Genomic DNA, 17,764 nt, shown 5'->3' with positions numbered 1-17,764 from the left:
ACTGTCCATCCTCTGGTCACTAGATCAGTCTTAATTAAGTCCATCCATCGGGTTCGAGGTCTTCCTTGAGGTCTTTTCACATACGCCCGTGTTTCCAAATTTATTTTGGCTGTTCTAGTTGGCTCCATTCTCATCACATGCCCGTACCATCGTAGATGCGCCAATTCGATGTAATAGGGATGTCTTCATTCCGGCTTCTTTCCTCACTTCCTCGTTCCTTAACTTGTCCATCTTGGTCTTCTGGATGGTAGATCTAAGAAATTTCATCACTGATGCTTGCAGCCTTGATGATTCTCTTTTTGTGAGGGTACATGTTTCAATACCGTAGGTCAATATTGGTATGAAATAGCTATTAAACATCATCAGTTTGGACGGTTTTGCAATCAAGTCATCCCACAAAAGTGGCAAGTTAAAACTGTGTGCCGGACCGAGACTCGAACTCAGGACCTTTGCCTTTCGCGGGCAAGTGCTCTACCCACTGAGCTACCCAAGCACGACTCACGCCCCGTACTCACAGCTTTACGTCTGCCGGTACCTCGTCTCCTACCTTCCAAACTATACAGAAGCTCTCCTGCGAACCTTGCAGAACTACCACTCAAGAAGGAAAGGTGCTTGGGTAGCTCAGTTGGTAGAGCACTTTCCCGCGTGTGGCAAAGGTCCCGAGTTCGAGTCTCGGTCCGGCACACAGTTTTAATCTGCCAGGAAGTTTCATATCAGCGCACACTCCACTGCAGACTGAAAATCTCATTCTAAAAAGTGATCTTACTTGCTGGTAGAATTCAAATCCTTTGTGCACTCTGTTGGTGATTGCATTTCTGACCAAATGATCACTGGAGATTACGCTTCCAACGTAAGGAAAACTGTCCACATACTCCAGTTGCCGGTCTCCTAGTTTTACACTTGCTGGTTGTCCATCTCTGTTGACTACCATCACCACTGTCTTGGTCTTGCTGATGTTGAGGTTATATTTCTGGAACTGAGATTTCCATTAATCGAGTCTGATCTATACTTCCTCTTAAGTTTCACTCCATATCATGATGTCATCAGCAAAGGCAAACGCATTCAGTTAACCTGACTTCTCCTTGACGTTCTTCATATAACAGTGATGAACAGTAGTGGGGATAGTGCACTTCCTTGCTGAACTCCATTCTTGGTCTTTGTACATCATCTAAATCCCGACACTGTCATGATGCTTCCAATTGTAGCATCGCGTGTCCTTGATCATGAGAGTTTATTATTTTTTTATAACCAGTTTGTCAGTAGTGACCAGCTTCAGATCAGTCCGCAACAAACAGAAAGAATGTGTGACAAGTGAAAGCAGTTCGCCATGACTGAAAATTATCATCAATATAACCTGCGTATCATGAGAAAACACTGTGATATGAGAAGCACAATAATGTCTTCATCGGACAATTAGAATGGTGAAAAAATATGATATAATTATTGCCAATACTGTCCTCTCTACAATCCTACTAACATAAATGTGTTCTGCCAGTTATTAATCGACAAACGGCACACACACCGCGTCGCAAAACATCTCGAAACCCAAGGCACCACTCGTCCGTCAGTGGTGTTTTCACTCCAGCAGATAGTCTACAGCCATAGCTATACTCCACAAGTCACGTTACCCATGTGTAGTGGAGGGAATTTGTAGCAGTACTATCATTTCCCCCTTTCCGTTCCATTCACGAGCGATGCGTGGGAAGGACAACGGGAGGCAATCTCCCGGATCAGCGCTAATTTGTTTGATTTTAGGTATGACCCTAAATCATTCCCTTCCCTGGCCACACCATGGGAGGAACGCCAGGTTAAGGATGGCAGCGAACTTATTCACCCCACTATGTACTAGAGCTGATGGGGAGTCCTTTGTTGCAATGAAGCCTCAGTTTTTTGTTGAGCGTTTACAGGACAAGTTTGGGGAGATAGAGGGCTTGTCCAAAATGCGGTCAGGGTCAGTCTCGATAAAAACGGCATCCTCTGCCCAGTCACGGGCATTACTCGCTTGTGAGACACTGCGGGATGTTTCCGTTACCATCACGCCAAATACGGTCCAGGGTATTATATTCCACAGGGACCTTCTTCTGCAGTCTGACGACGAGCTGCGCGCCAATTTAGAGTACCGAGGCGTTCATTTCGTCCGGAGTGTACATAGGGGTCGAGGGATAATCAGGTTGCCACTGGAGCCTTCATCTTGGCCTTGCCCGAGATGCTCAAGGTGATGGTCTACCACTGTGATGTCAAGCCATGTATCCCTTCCCCGATGCGGTGCTTTAAGTGTTGAAGTGCTGGAAGTTCGACCATATGTTGTCCCGCTGTACTTCCAGCGTCACATATCGAGATTGTGGACGTCCTTCGCATCCCAATACTCCATGTGCCCCGCCTCCTATCTGTGTCAGCTTCGGAGAACATCATTCCCCTTGCTTGCCAGACTGCAGGATTTTACAGCTAGAAAGGAAAATCATGGAATATAAGACCCTGGACCGACTGACCTACACTGAGGCCAAGAGGAAATTTGAGCGCCTCCATCCTGTGGCTATGACCTCCTCTTTCGCCGCCGCTACGAGAACAGTTTTAGCCCCATCAGTTCCAAGAATTCCAGTCGGCTCTAAGAGCTAGAAGATCAGACCTACTCCTTGATGGTGGGGTGCAATTCTCTCCCTGTTACTGCTGTACCACCTACCCCGGGAGCACTGCCCCACCCCCCTCCCCCCAACCATCAGGGACTCCAGTCCCCACTTCTCAGCTGGAGAAGCGTAAGTCTTCTTCGGCTCCTCTCACTAGGAAGGGGTCCCTTGGGCCACTCACTTCCCAGGTTTCTGCTAGTGGGAAAGATGACACCTGTCAGTAGCTGAAGTGCCCAAATGCAGCTGGTTGTAGGGCTTCGCGATCATCCTCAGTCCCTGAGACTGAATCAGCGAAGCCCTCCCAGCCAGAGAAACCCAAGGAGCAGCGAGAGAAACCCATAAAGAAGATCCCCAAGACAAAAGGAATTGGCATCCACACCACTACTACCTACAAGCTCTCCGTCTGAGGTTGGGGTGGAGATTCTGGGGGCCACTGAGGTCCTAGATCTCGCCAGACCCTCGTGCACAATGGATATAGACTGCTCAGGAAACAAGTCGGTAGCGGCAGGTGACCCTAAGACGTAAACTGCCTCTCTGAATGTTCCATGCGTTCCCAGCCTCACGATCACATTATCCTCCAGTGGAATTGCGGCGGTTTTTTTCCACCACCTGGCTGAGCTACGGCAGTTGTTAAGCTTTACACCTGCTTTCTGCGTTGCCCTCCAATAAACCTGGTTCCCGGAAATGCGGACCCCTACCCTTCGCGGCTACAGGGGATATTACAAGAAACATATCGAATATAATAGAGTGTCAGGTGGAGTTTGCGTCTATGTCCTGAACTCGGTATGTAGTGAGCCTGTGCCTCTTCTAAGCCCTCTTGAAGTTGTGGTTGTCGGGATACGGAAGACGCAGCAAATACCTGTCTGCAACGTATGCAGATGGTGCAGTACCCCTGAACCCATTGGCTACACTGATTGCTCAACTCCCTAAACCTTTCCTACTTTTTGTAGGTTTCAACGCTCATAACCACTTGTGGGGTGGCACCATGCTTACTGGCTGAAGCAGAGATGTCGAAACTTTACTGTCCCAGTTCGATCTCTGCCTCTTAATTACTAGGACCGCCACACATTTTAGTGTGGCTCATGGTAGTTAATCGGCCATAGATTTATCACTTAGCAGCCGAGGACTTTTCCCACCTATCCACTGGAGAGCACATGACGACCTGTGTGGTAATGACCACTTCCCCATCTTCCTGTCACTCTCCCGGCGTCATGGCCACGGGCGCCTAACCACATGGGCTTTCAACAAGGCAAACTGGGAAGCCTTCACCACTGCTGTCACCGTTGAATCTCCCCCACATGGTGTTGTCGATGTTGTAGTTGAGCAGGTAACTACAACGATCGTTTCTGCGGCGGAAAATGCGATCCCTCGTTCTTTGGGGTGCTCCAGGCGAAAGTCGGTACCTTGGTGGTCGCCGGAAGTCGCTGAGGCAATCAAAGACCGTTGGCGAGCTCTACAGCGACATAAGCGGCACCGTTCCCTAGAGCACCTAATAGCCTTTAAACGGCTCCGTGCCCGCATTCGTCATCTTATCAAAAGGTGGAAACAGGAGTGTTGGGAGAGGTATGTCTCGACCACTGAGTGCCTTGCGTCACCTTCCCAAGTCCGGACGAAGATCAGACGTGTTTTTGGGTACCACCCCAACAGAAGTCCCTGGCGTTACCGTCGATGGCGTTTTATCTACCGACGCAAACGCGATTGCCGAGCACTATGCTCGAGCCTCTGCATCGGAGAATTATCCCCCCCCCCCCCCCCCAGCCCAGGCCTTTCGCATTCTCAAACGGCGGATGGAAAGGAAAGTCCTCTTGTTCACTACACGCTACAGTGAACCCTATAACGCCCCATTTACGGAATGAGAGCTCCTCAGTGCCCTTGCACATTGCCCCGACACAGCTTCTGGGCCAGATCGGATCCACGGCCAGATGATTAAACATCTCTCGTCTGACTACAAGCGACATCTCTTCGTCATCTTCAACCGGATCTGGTGGGATGGCGTCTTTCCATCGCAATGGTGGGAGAGCACCATCATACCAGTGCTCAAACTCAAACCTGTCAAGAAACCGCTTGATGTGGATATCTATCGGCCCATCAGCCTCACCAACGTTCTTTGTAAGTTGCTGGAACGTATGGTGTGTCGGCGGTTAGGTTGGGTCCTGGAGTCACGTGGTCTACTGGCTCCATGCCAGGGCGGTATCCACCAAGGTCGCTCTGCCACTGATAATCTTGTGTCCCTCGAGTCTGCCATCTGAACAGCCTTTTCCAGAAGCCAGTACCTTGTTGCCGTCTTTTTTTGATTTATGATAAGTGTATGACTCCACTTGGCGACATCATATCCTTGCCACTTTATACGAGTGGGGTCCCCCATGCCCGATCCCGATTTTTATCTAAATTTCCTGTCGCTTCGTACTTTCCGTGTCCAAGTTGGTGCCTCCCATAGTTCCCCCCATATACAGGAGAATGGGGTCCCGCAGGGCTGTGTATTGAGTGTATATTGTTAGTGGCCATTAACGGTCTAGCAGCAGTTGTAGGGCCGTCCGTAGTACCTTTTCTGTACGCAGACGACTTCTGCATTTCGTACTGCTCCACCAGTACTGGTATCGCTGAGAGGCACCTACAGAGAGCCATCCACAAGGCGCAGTCATGGGCTCTAGCCCACGGTTTCCAGTCCTTGGCCGCAAAGTCGTGTGTTATGCACTTCTGTCGGCGTCGAACCGTTCATCCGGAACCAGAACGTTAACTTAATGACGATCCATTCACTGTAGTGGAGACATATCGATTCTTAGGACTGGCTTCCGACACCCGATTGACTTGGGTTCCTCACCTTCGTCAGCTTACGCGGAAATGCTGGCAGCACCTCTATGCCCTCCGCTGCCTGAGCAGCAGCGACTGGGGTGTAGATCGCTCTACGCTGCTGCAGCTGTACAGAGCCCTTGTTCAATCCCGCCTTGACTATGGGAGTGTGGTTTATGGTTCGGCGGCGCCCTCAGTGTTGCGCTTACTCGACCCAGCGCGCCACTGTGGCGTTCGACTAGCGATGGGATCTTTTAAGACGAGTCCTGTGACCAGCGTCCTGGTGGAGGCTTGAGTCCCTCCATTGCAAGTTAGGCGTGCACAACTGCTCGCCAGTTACGTTGCACACGTTCGTAGTTCTCCTGCGCATCCTAATTATCGTCTCCTTTTCCCTCCCATGGAGGTTCATCCCCCGCATCAGCGGTCCAGGTCAGGGCTTACAACTGCAGTTCGCGTCCGATCCCTTCTATCCGAACTGGAGTCCTTGCATTTACCACCTATACTTGAGGTCCATTCACGTACACCTCCAAGGTGGACACCCAGGCCGCGGCTGCGACTGGACCTGTCACATGGCCCTAAGGGCTCAGTTAACCCCGCCGCTCTCCGCTGCCACTTCCTGTCGATTCTTAACATGTACCGAGGTCATGAAGTGGTTTACACCGACGGCTCGATGGCTGATGGTCACGTCGTCTTTGCGATGTCCATGGAGGACATATTGAACAGCATTCCTTGCCCGATGGCTGCAGTGTTTTCACTGCAGAGCTGGTGGCTGTATCTCGGGCTCCGTTCATGCCCTGGGGAGTCGTTTCTTCTCTGTACTGACTCCTTGAGTAGCCTACAAGCTCTCGACCAGTGCTACCCTAGTCATCCTTTGGTAGCGACCATTCAGTAGTCCATCTATGCCCTCGAACGGTCCAGTCGCTCAGTAGTGTCTGTCTGGACTCCAAGTCATGTCGGAAGCCCAGGCAACGAACTTGCCGACAGGCTGGCCTAACGGGCTACGCGGAAACCGCTTATGGAGATCGGCTTCTCTGAAAGTGACCTGCGTTCTCTCTTACGCCGCATGGTTTTTCAGCTTTGGGAGACGGAATGGCATAACAGTATTCACAACAAACTGCATGTCATTAAGGAGACTATGATTGTGTAGAAGTCCTCCACGCGGGCCTTCCGCAGGAGATCAGTTGTCCTCTGCCGGTTCCGTATTGGCCATACGCGGCTAACGCATGGTTACCTCCTCCGTCGCGAGTACACACCTCGGTGTCGCTGTGGATCACAAATGACGGTCGTCCATCTCTTGCTGGACTGCTCACTTTTAGCCGCTCTGCGGCGGTCTTTTAACTTTCCCAGCATCCTACCTTCGGTGTTGGGCGACAATACCTCAACAGCAGCTTTAGTTTTACGTTTTATTCGGTGAGGGTGGGTTTTATCATTCGATCTAAGATTTCGCGCATGTCCTTTGTCCCTCTGTGTCCTCTACCCTAGCGCTTTTAGGGTGGAGGTTTTAATGTGTTGCTGAGTGGCTGGCTTCTCCTTTTTATTCTCGTGGTCGGCCAGCCACTGTAATCTGCTTTCTTGTTTTACTCTTTTCTAACTGTTTCTTGAGTCTCTCTGTTGTCTTCTTGTCCTCTTTTGTTCCTTTTAGCGTTTGTTACCTCTCCTTCATTCTAGTGGTTTTCCCTTTCTTTCCGTTTTGTGTTGTACATCTCGTTTGTTTTATCCACCCTCCCCCCCCCCCCCCCCACTTGTGGCATTGTTTTATTCGGAACAAGGGACCGATGACCAAGCAGTTTGGTCCCTTCCCCCTTATTTTAAACCAACAAACCAATCTAAAGCTGCCGCCCCTAGGTCCATGCCTAGTGGGCCTGTATGTAAATCCGCCTCTGACCTTAGCCATCGTCCGTTGTTGTGACATTATACTGTAATCCTGTGCTGTCTCTGACGGAATTACCAAGTCATCGGCAAACCTCCAAAGTTTTTATTTCCTCTCCTTGAACCTTAATTCTTGCAACAAATTTTTCTGTGGTTTACTTTACTGCTTACTTAGTGTACAAAAATGGTTCAAATGGCTCTGAGCACTATGGGACTCAACGTCTGAGGTCATTAGTCCCCTAGAACTTAGAACTAGTTAAACCTAACTAACCTAAGGACATCACACACATCCATGCCCGAGGCAGGATTCGAACCTGCGACCGTAGCGGTCTCGCGGTTCCAGACTGTAGCGCCTAGAACCGCTCGGCCACTTCGGCCGGCACTTACTGTACAGATTAACATAAGTGACGCCCTGTTGCTCTGTATTTCACTACCTTCTCAACTCCTGCTTCCCTTTCATTCCCTTCGATTCTGCAGCCTCCAAATTCAGCACACGATGTTCAGTTGATCCGTGCTGTCTTCAGTATTTCAAAGAATATACATTAAAAGCTTTCTGTAAATCCTCGAATGATATAATGCTACGTTTGATTTCTTCACCCTATTTCCCAAGATAAGTAGCGTGGTCGGTATTGCCTCTTTCTTTGAGACAGAGAGAGAGAGAGAGAGACAGACAGGGTGGGGGAGGTGGTTACGCGCGCGCGCGCTTGTGTGCGTGCGTGTGTGTGTGTGTGTGTTTGTGTGTGTGTGTGTGTGTGTGTGTGTGTGTGTGTGTGTACTAGTTTGGCACAGGAGCACGTGATAAAGGCTTTGCAAACAACCGTGTGACGCGGCCACAAGGACGCGCAACAGGTAAACACACACACACACACACACACACACACACACACACACACACACACACACACAGGCGCGCGCGCTATCGCTCACCCATGTAACAGCAGCAGCTACATCTTTCATTCGTACACCTCTCCTCTCTGAAAACCAGCCTCCTTGGTTCTAGCGTTCTCAATCGCACACACTACCTGTTTGTTCCTGCTTTCGCATTTCCTTGTCGCCGTAAAGAAGGAAACGCACATGCAGTCTCTGCTGTTTTCTGTTATACAATCTTCCTGTTACCTCCATAAATACCCACTTATCCACTGTGCGTCTATACTGTATTTCCGAGCGTCATATAGGACTCTCCACTGCATTTGCTGTCTCGTTGACAACAGAGATATTTACACGTCTCCAGTGCAGCACTTTACCCTAAAATTCTCTGTCACATTGATTATAAGTTGTGAAAATATATAAAACTATCTCTATTTTGCATGCTCAGTTTCATAACGTATTGATTTTTCCTAAGTTGTGTGTTGTGATTGATTTTGGTGTTCAGTCCGAAGACGGGTTTGATGCAGTTCTCCACGCTATTCCATCCTGTGCAAACTTCATCATCTCCGAATAACTACTGCAACCTACATCCTTCTGAATCTGCTTGCTGTATTCATCTCTTGCTGCCCCTTTTCAGTTTTTACTCCCTCCTACCTCTCACACCTGTCTCTAACACTAAATTACTGATTCGTTGACGTCTCAAGATCTATCCTGTCAGCCGATCCCCTCTTCCAGTCAAGCTGTGCCACAAATTTCTTTCCTCTCCAGTTCTGTTCAGTACCTCCTCATAAATTACGTGATCTACCCATTTAATGTTCAGAATTCTTCTGTAGAACCACATTACGAAAGCCTCTATTCTTTTCTTGGCTGAACTGTTTATCGTTCAAGTTTCACTTCTACACAAGGCTGCGCAACAGATAAATCCTCTCAGAAGAGAGTTTCTGACACTTAAATCTATATTCCATGTTAACAGTTTTCTTCAGAAACGCTTTGCTCGCCATTTTCAGCCTACATTTTATATACTCCCTACTTCTGCTATCATTAGTTATTTTACTGCCCATGTAGGAAAACCCATCTACTACTTTGTCTCGTTCCCTAATCTACAGTTGGTTTTCCGCATCGCCTGGTTTAATTCCACTACATTACATTATCCTCCTTTTGCCTTTTTCGTTGTCCACCTCATATTGTTTCAAGACATTTTCCATTTCATTCGACTGCTCTTCCAAGTCCTTTGCTTTCTCTGACAGAATTACAATGTCATCGGCACACCCCAAGGCTTTTATTTATCTCGTGCTATAAATCTTTCTTTCGTTTTCTTTATTGCTTTTACAGATTGAATAACATCGGCAGTAGGCTACAACCCTGTCATCTTCACTTCCCAACGACTGCTTCCATTTCATACCACTCTACTCTTATAACTGCCGTCTGGTTTCCGTACAATTTGTAAATAGCCTTTCGCTCCCTCTATTTTACTACACCTATCTTCATAATTTCAAAGAGAGTACGCCAGTAAATATTGTCAGAAGCTTTCTATAAGCCCATAAACGCTATAAATGAAGGTTTGATTTTCCTTGTCATAACTTCTCAGATAAGTCGTAGGATCACTACTACCTCGCGGTTTCCTACATCTTTCCAGAATCCAAACTGATCTTCCCCGAGGTGTGCTTCTACCAGTATTTGCATTCTTCTGTAAACAATTCGTATTATACTACTGGCCATTAAAATTGCTACACCACGAAGATGACGTGCTACAGACGCGAAATTTAACCGACAGGAAGAAGATGGCTCTGAGCACTATGGGACTTAACATCTATGGTCATCAGTCCCCTAGAACTTAGAACTACTTAAACCTAACTAACCTAAGGACATCACACAACACCCAGTCATCACAAGGCAGAAAAAATCCCTGACCCCGCCGGGAATCGAACCCGGGAACCCAGGCGTGGGAAGCGAGAACGCTACCGCACGACCACGCGCTGCGGACAAGGAAGAAGATGCTGTGATATGCAAATGAGTAGCTTTTCAGAGCATTCACACAAGGTTGGCGCCAGTGGCGACATCTACAACGTGCTGACATCAGGAAAATTTCCAGCCGATTTCGCATACACAAACAGCAGTTGACAGGCGTTGCCTGGTGAAACGTAGTTGTGATGCCTCGTATAAGGAGGAGAAATGCGTACCATCACGTTTCCGACTTTTATAAAGATCGGATTGTAGCCTATCGAGATTTGCGGTTTATCGTATCGCGACATTGCTGCTCGCGTTGTTCGAGATCCAATGACTGTTAGCAGAATATGGAATCGGTGGGTTCAGCAGGGTAATACGGAACGCCGTGCTGGATCCCAACGGCCTCGTATCACTAGCAGTCGAGATGACAGGCATCCTATCCGCATGGCTGTAACGGATCGTGCAGCCACGTCTCGATCCCTGAGTCAACAGATGGGGACGTTTGCAAGACAACAACCATCTGCACGAACAGTTCGACGACGTTTGCAGCAGCATGGACTATCAGCTCGGAGACCGTGGCTGCGGTTACCCTTCACGCTGCATCACAGACAGGAGCACCTGCGATGATGTACTCAACGACGAACCCGGGTGCACGAATGGCAAACCGTCATTTTTTCGGACGAATCCAGGTTCTGTTTACAGAATCATGATGGTCGTATCCGCGTCTGGCGACATCGCGATGAACGCACATTGGAAGCGTGTATTCGTCATCGCCATACTGGCGTATCACCCGGCGTGATGGTATAGGGTGCCGGCCGCGGTGGCCGTGCGGTTGTAGGCGCTGCAGTCCGGAACCGCGGGGCTGCTACGGTCGCAGGTTCGAATCCTGCCTCGGGCATGGATGTGTGTGATGTCCTTAGGTTAGTTAGGTTTAAGTAGTTCTAAGTCCTAGGGGACTGATGACCTAAGATGTTAAGGCCCATAGTGCTCAGAGCCATTTGGTATGGGGTGCCATTGGTTACACGTCTCGGTCACCTCCTGTTCGCATTGACGGCGCTTTGAACAGGACGTTACACTTCAGATGTATTACGACCCGTGGCTCTACCCTTCATTCGATCCCAGCGAAACCCTACATTTCAGCAGGATAGTGCCCGACCACATGTTGCAGGTCCTGTACGGGCCTTTCTGGATACAGAAAATGTTCGACTGCTGCCCTGGCTAGCATATTCTCCAGATCTCTCACCAATTGAAAACGTCTGGTCAATGGTGGCCGAGCAACTGGCTCGTCACAATACGCCAATCACTACTCTTGATGAACTGTGGTATCTTGTTGAAGCTGCATGGGCAGCTGTACCTGTACACGCCATCCAAGCTCTGTTTCACTCAATGCCCAAGCGTATCAAGGCCGTTATTACGGCCAAAGGTGGTTGTTCTGGGTACTGATTTCTCAGGATCTATGCACCCAAATTGCGTGAAAATGTCAGTTCTAGTATAATATATCTGTCCAATGAATACCCGTTTATCATCTGCATTTCTTCGTGATGTAGCGATTTTAATGGCCAGTAGTGTAGTATTTTGCAACCATGACTGTTAGTTCTGCAATCGTCACAGCTTTCGGCAACTGATTTCTTTGGAATTAGAATTACTATATTATTTATTATTACCATATTTCGCCTGTCTCATACATCGTGCACGTCAGATGGAAGAGTTTTGTAATGGCTGGCCCTCCCAAGGCCATCAATAGTTCTGACGGAATATCGTCTACTTCCGAGGCCTTTTTTCGGCTTAGAGCTTTCAGAGCCCTGTCAAATTCTTCTCGCAACATCATTCCCCCATCTCATCTTCATCTACGTTCACTTTCATTTCTATAATACAGTGTCCAAGTTCATTCCGCTTGTATAACCCTTCCATAAACTCCTTCGACCTTTCAGCTTTCCCTTGTTTGCTTAGTATTGGTTTTCCATATGAACTCTTGATATTCATAGAGCTGCCTCTAATTTGTACAAAGGTCTCTCTAATTTTCCCGTAGGTTTTTTCGAGTTGCATATGGTTGTATATCCTTACATTTGTTGTCTAACCATTCCTGCTCAACCATTTTGCACTTCCTTTCAGTCTCTTCTTTTACACGTTTGTATTCCCTTTCGCCTGTTTCATTTGCTGGCTTTTTGTATTTTCTCCTTGCGTTAGTTAAATTCAAAATCTTTTGTGGTATTGAAGGAGTCCTACTAGGTCTTGTCTTTTTCCTGTGTGACGCACTGCTGCCTTCACTGTTTCATCTTTCTACGCTACTGATTTGTTTCCTATTGTACGCCTTTCCGCTGTTTGGAACATTGACTGGTGGTCCCTCTGAAACTCTTAACAGCCTTTTGTTCTTTCAACTTGTACAGGTTTCATCTCACTTAATTTCCACCTTTTTGCAATTTGTTCGGTTTTATTCTACACTTCATAACCAATAAATTGTGGCCAGAGTCCACATCAGCCCCGGAAATGTTTTATAGTTTAAAATCTTGTTCAGAAATCTCTGTCTTACCATTATATAATCAAACTGAAAACATCTGGTGTCTCCAAGTCCCTCCCATGTATGCAAACTTCTTTCATGTTTCTTTTAATGACAGATGTAATCACAACTAAGTAAGTACTTATGGAGTGTGGCACATTTCGAAAGGTGGAGAGCGAAATTCCTTGGCTTCCTTTCTGAAGAAATGTCAACTTCGGCAGCTGTTGTTGTAGATGCGATGCAATGTTTTCTTTGTTTATCGGTGCCATTGCTCTGCTTTGTGTAAACACGAATAGCAGTGTAGCACTGTTGTGAGTTACTTGTTGCCTAAGCATTTCTACTAAACTGCGTTGCCTCATGCTGTGCTCACCGTTGTATGCCTCCAGCCCCGCCCCCTGTTGGCTTTATCGGCCAGTATTGTGATTGCATGTAGACAGTATGTGAGGCGTCGAATGTCGTAAACGTCATTGGCCTTTTGACACCTCTCGCCCAAGAGGTTCCTTGCCAGGAAGCCCCAATACGTCCAGCGATAACCTGCTTATAAAACTCCCTTCATTGCAGAACTTAGGAATATTCTTCAGCCTCTTGTGTAGCAATGCCTTAGAAATTGTGCAGATAAAATTAATTCTCACAGGTCTGTCTGACTGACGGGAGAGTGTCACTGGAATTACAAGACTTCGGCTGACAGATCCTTGAAGATGGGCGCCAATCGTCCCGCGAAAGCTTAATTAAAGTCTTTCAAACAAGGTGAGAAATTCAGAAATTTATACAAGGGGAGATCAAAATGTTTCCTATTGATAGTGTTTCTGCATGGTATATGCAACGTAGCGCGGCTCCGATGTGGGTATACAAGCACCGACATTTAGGAGAGGGATTAGTGTGGTATTCGCATTCGTGTCTTTCCGACGTGCGGGCGGTGAACGCGTAAACGTAAACTATGGCAACGTTATTACCAAATACGTGCAAACAAGGCCAACTTCCTGTTGTTCTTTTCTCGCTGCTGAAGGAGGGACACCGGCAGACATTCAACGGAGAATGAAGAATGTGTATGACTCAGCATGTCTGTCGTAAGGAACCGTCGTGGAATGGTGCGACAAATTCTGTCCTGGTTGCGACTCGATATAAGACGCCAGTCGATTGGGAGATACGTAGAAGTTACGCCAAATGAAGCGCAAGGCACTCAGGCACATGCTTATACTCGTGACCTCTTCCCATGCGATCCCCTAAAAAAGGCCTTAAGGGTCAACGATTCCTGTCCGATGAGAATGTGCAATAGGCACTTCTGCACATCTTTACGCAGCAGGACGTGGTGTTTGCAAAAGGGGTGTGTTAAACCTTGTGCGTCGGTAATACGATTACCTCAATGCTCAGGCGATTTCGCCTGATTGGCATACGCATCCTGGCCGGTACAGCGTTTTTAGGGAAACTTTTCGGTCGCCCCTTGTAGCAAAACACCTTACACATCATTCCACTAGGGACCGCCAAAGCGAGACTGGTCTGATTACAGAGCACAGTGGGACGTTTAAACAGACAGTCTGTCCACACTCCATATGCGAGTGGTATATGTAGTACCATGCACTTCAGTCATTCTCAGAGTATAGCTGTTGATATAGATTAGGAGGAAAGGGAGGATCAAGAAGTGAAATAGGAGGACACTGCAAGTGAGGGTCGGGTGAGATGGACTCTGCCACGTGAGGGCAGGACGGAGACGTAAGCCCAGTGTGGCGCACAGTGGCCTTTGTGCAGCCCTGAGCGGCGCGGCGCGGACAAAGCGGCCCCTGGGGGCGCGCAGCTGCCGCCCCCGCCCCCCGCCCCGCTCCCGCCTTTTCGTCTCTTCTCGTCCCGCCTCGTCTCGTCACGTCACGTCTCACTGCCGGCTCCCGCAGGCCGCCTGGCTAGGCACACGGCACACGTTACACGCCCAACTAGGCTTCGCAGCCCAGTGAACAACCTCTAGCCGTCTAGCCGTCTGGAGCTTGAACCCAGCCCACCTGCAGGTTACGTGTGTATATAAGGGGGAACGGATCTCTGACACTATATTATTGAGTTTTAGGTTAGGACCGTCTGTTGAAACTGAATAAAAGCAATATTTGTTTCGTCACACGCGTTTCGTCTCAAGTAAGGCATCATCAGTGCTTTGAAATACATACATATCTTTTGTATGTAGCACTTTCAACCTAAATGTTGTATAATTGCACACGTAAGCTACAAACAATTCTACATCCATATCAAGACTCCTCAAGCTACCTGACGATTACTGGCGGAGAGTATTTCTGGTACCACTAACTGATCCCTCCTTCATTGTTCCACTCGCGAATGGCGCATGGGAAGAATGACTGTCGGAAAGCCTTCGTTTTACCTCTAATTTTTCGTATTTGCTCTTCGTGGTTATTTCGCGAGATGTTTGTGAGAGGAAAAATACGTTGTCTGACTCTCCTTTGGAGGTTCTCTCTCGAAATTTCAATGGTAAATCTCTTCGTGAGGCACGACACCTATCTAGTAACGCCTACCACTGGAGTTTGATGAGTATGTCTGTAACGCTGATGCGCCGACTAAACGTTCCCGGGACGAAAGACGCAGCTCTTCTTGCATCTTCTCTACGTCTTCTACCAGCTCTACCTGTTAAGGATCCTATATTGACTAACAAGATTCAAGAATCGGTCGAACAAGCGCCTTGTGAACCACTTTTGTCGTCGATAGTTCAATTTTCTTAAAATTCTTCCTTTGAATTTCAGTCTGGCTTCTGGTTTTCCTACTACTTGTTTTATGTGATCTTTCTACCTTAGGTCGCTCTGGATATTTTACGGTACATACTGTTCCCATCTGTTTGTCATCAACAGCATTGGTATAGAGTAGTTGATTTCTTTTCCTGTGTATGCACAATATGTTACATTTATTTACGTTCAGGGTCAACTGCCAAAAAGCCGGCCGAAGTGGCCGTGCGGTTAAAGGCGCTGCAGTCTGGAACCGCAAGACCGCTACGGTCGCAGGTTCGAATCCTGCCTCGGGCATGGATGTTTGTGATGTCCTTAGGTTAGTTAGGTTTAACTAGTTCTAAGTTCTAGGGGACTAATGACCTCAGCAGTTGAGTCCCATTGTGCTCAGAGCCATTTGAACCATTTGAACTGCCAAAAACGGTTCAAATGGCTCTAAGGACTATGGGACTTAACATCTGAGGTCATCAGTCCCCTAGACTTAGAACTACTTAAAGCTAGCTAACATAAGGACATCACACACTTCCATGACCGAGGCAGGATTCGAACCTGCTACCCTAGCAGCAGTGCGGTTCCGGACTAAAGCGCCTAGAACCGCTCGGCCACAGCGGCCAGCTCAACTGCCAGAGACTGCACCGTTCATCAATCCTCTGCAGGTCATTCTCCAAATCGACACTCTCCTCTGGCGTCGCTACTTTGTTACAGACAACCGCATTATCTACGAAAAGTCTTAAAGAGGTTCCGGCGTTTTCTGCTACATCATTTACATACATTGTAAGTAAACAGTAATTCCTTCGGGTACTCCGGAAATTACCTTTACATCAATCGATACTGTCTGTCTGGCCTAGGCACCTTTCGCTCAATAAATGTCTTATTACTTACGTTGATGTATTGTGCTTTGGTATTGCTGTATATGTGCTCTTGCTGTTCTGTTCATCCTGCAGCACTCAACACCACTTTCAACACAGGACACAAACTGCACGCACACACACACACACACACACACACACACACACACACACACACACACACACACACACGTACACGCACTCCCCCTATGTTAACTTTCTTTTTTTTTTTTTTTTTTTTTTGAAGTGCTGCTACGTATTTTGTGTTTTTCATGGTGGAGTGTGTGGGCAGTTTGTATCCTGGGCCATCCAACCCTGGTCCTCGCTGGGTGATGGGCACAAAATTTCACTTTATATCTAGTGTCAAGAGCAAACGTTCTGCGCAGTTACTAATGTTTTTAGTTTTTGAGACGTTGTTCCCTGTAAATTAGTTTTTTTTTACGCTCGTCAATTTAAACATGTTATTGGAACAAAAGGCAGGTTGTTTACTTTTCATCCTTAAACGTCAAGAAATGGCCACAAAAGTCCCAAAATTTCTTGAGAGCGGTTGTCAGCACTGAGTCATAAGCAAGTCATGGATTTACAACTGAAATTTTGTGCTCTATGATGCATTTAGTTTCAGGCTTTTACTTTGTATCCACCATGATGAGGCAAATAATGCAGCAGAATAACGAACACATGAAAGCGAGGAGTTTCAACTGAAGCATCCCACCTGGAATGGCTAAATTCGATTAAAGCGGTTTTACAATATGTTCTACCCCCACACGGGGTCATTTATCTGTAAAATACTGCATGTATCCGTAACAGATCTTTGAGGGTTATCGAATGATAGTACAACAGCAGTATACAACGCTGAAGGAACGATGGCGTCCAGCAGACAGTGACCACCAGAGTCGAAAATCATGTTTTCGTTTGGCAGATACTTGAAACTATGTATGTTAGACGCTACTTGCGGAGTAGTATTTCCCAAAATAGAAGTTGCTGTGCAACCCCACATCTTTTCTTATTCATCATCGAGTTGCAAATACAGTTATTACAACACTGTGGGCTGGAGTAGGTATATGCACTTGACAAGGGTGACCGAGTCCTCCCTCGGCTATGTGTGTGTGGGCGTAAGTTAGTTTAAGTTAGATTAAGTAGTGTGTAAGCTTAGGGGTCTGAGCAGTTTGGTCCCATAAGATCTTACCACAATACCACAAGGGCGACATGTGGACGTGCTACGTCGATTTCGGCCCATCCGCACTGTTGGCAGTTCTGTATCAAAAGCCGACAACTGGCCCGTCACGTTGTGTGTTAGGAAACATGAACACTGAAACGTCCTGGCGGATTAAAATTACCTAGTGCTGGACCGAGACTCGAACCCGGAAACTTTGCCTTTCGCGGACAGTTCTTTTACCGTCTCAGCTATCCAAACACAACTCACGATCTGCCCTCACAGCTATACTTCCAGCATAACTTGCTTCCATGTATACTGTTTGAAACATGTTTTTTAGCTTTTTGACAGCTATTACATTTACGACTCTTGTGAATCTGCTTATTTTAATTATCTGTTACATGCTACTGTCTGTCCAGCAATGTATTTTTCTATAACGTTTTGATTCGCTAACC

General features: G+C 47.4%; 1 long non-coding RNA gene across 1 annotated transcript in view; it reads left to right on the top strand.

Moving 5' to 3' along the window:
• The window catches only part of LOC124777090, a 700,755-nt gene that overhangs the window by 432,127 nt on the left and 250,864 nt on the right, over positions 1–17,764 (top strand). The window lies entirely within an intron of this gene.

The sequence above is a fragment of the Schistocerca piceifrons genome, chromosome 2 (assembly GCF_021461385.2).
Source record: "Schistocerca piceifrons isolate TAMUIC-IGC-003096 chromosome 2, iqSchPice1.1, whole genome shotgun sequence".
Lineage (NCBI taxonomy): Eukaryota > Metazoa > Arthropoda > Insecta > Orthoptera > Acrididae > Schistocerca > Schistocerca piceifrons.
Note: the sequence above shows the minus strand (reverse complement) of the source record. Positions and strands in the feature narration are given on the sequence as shown.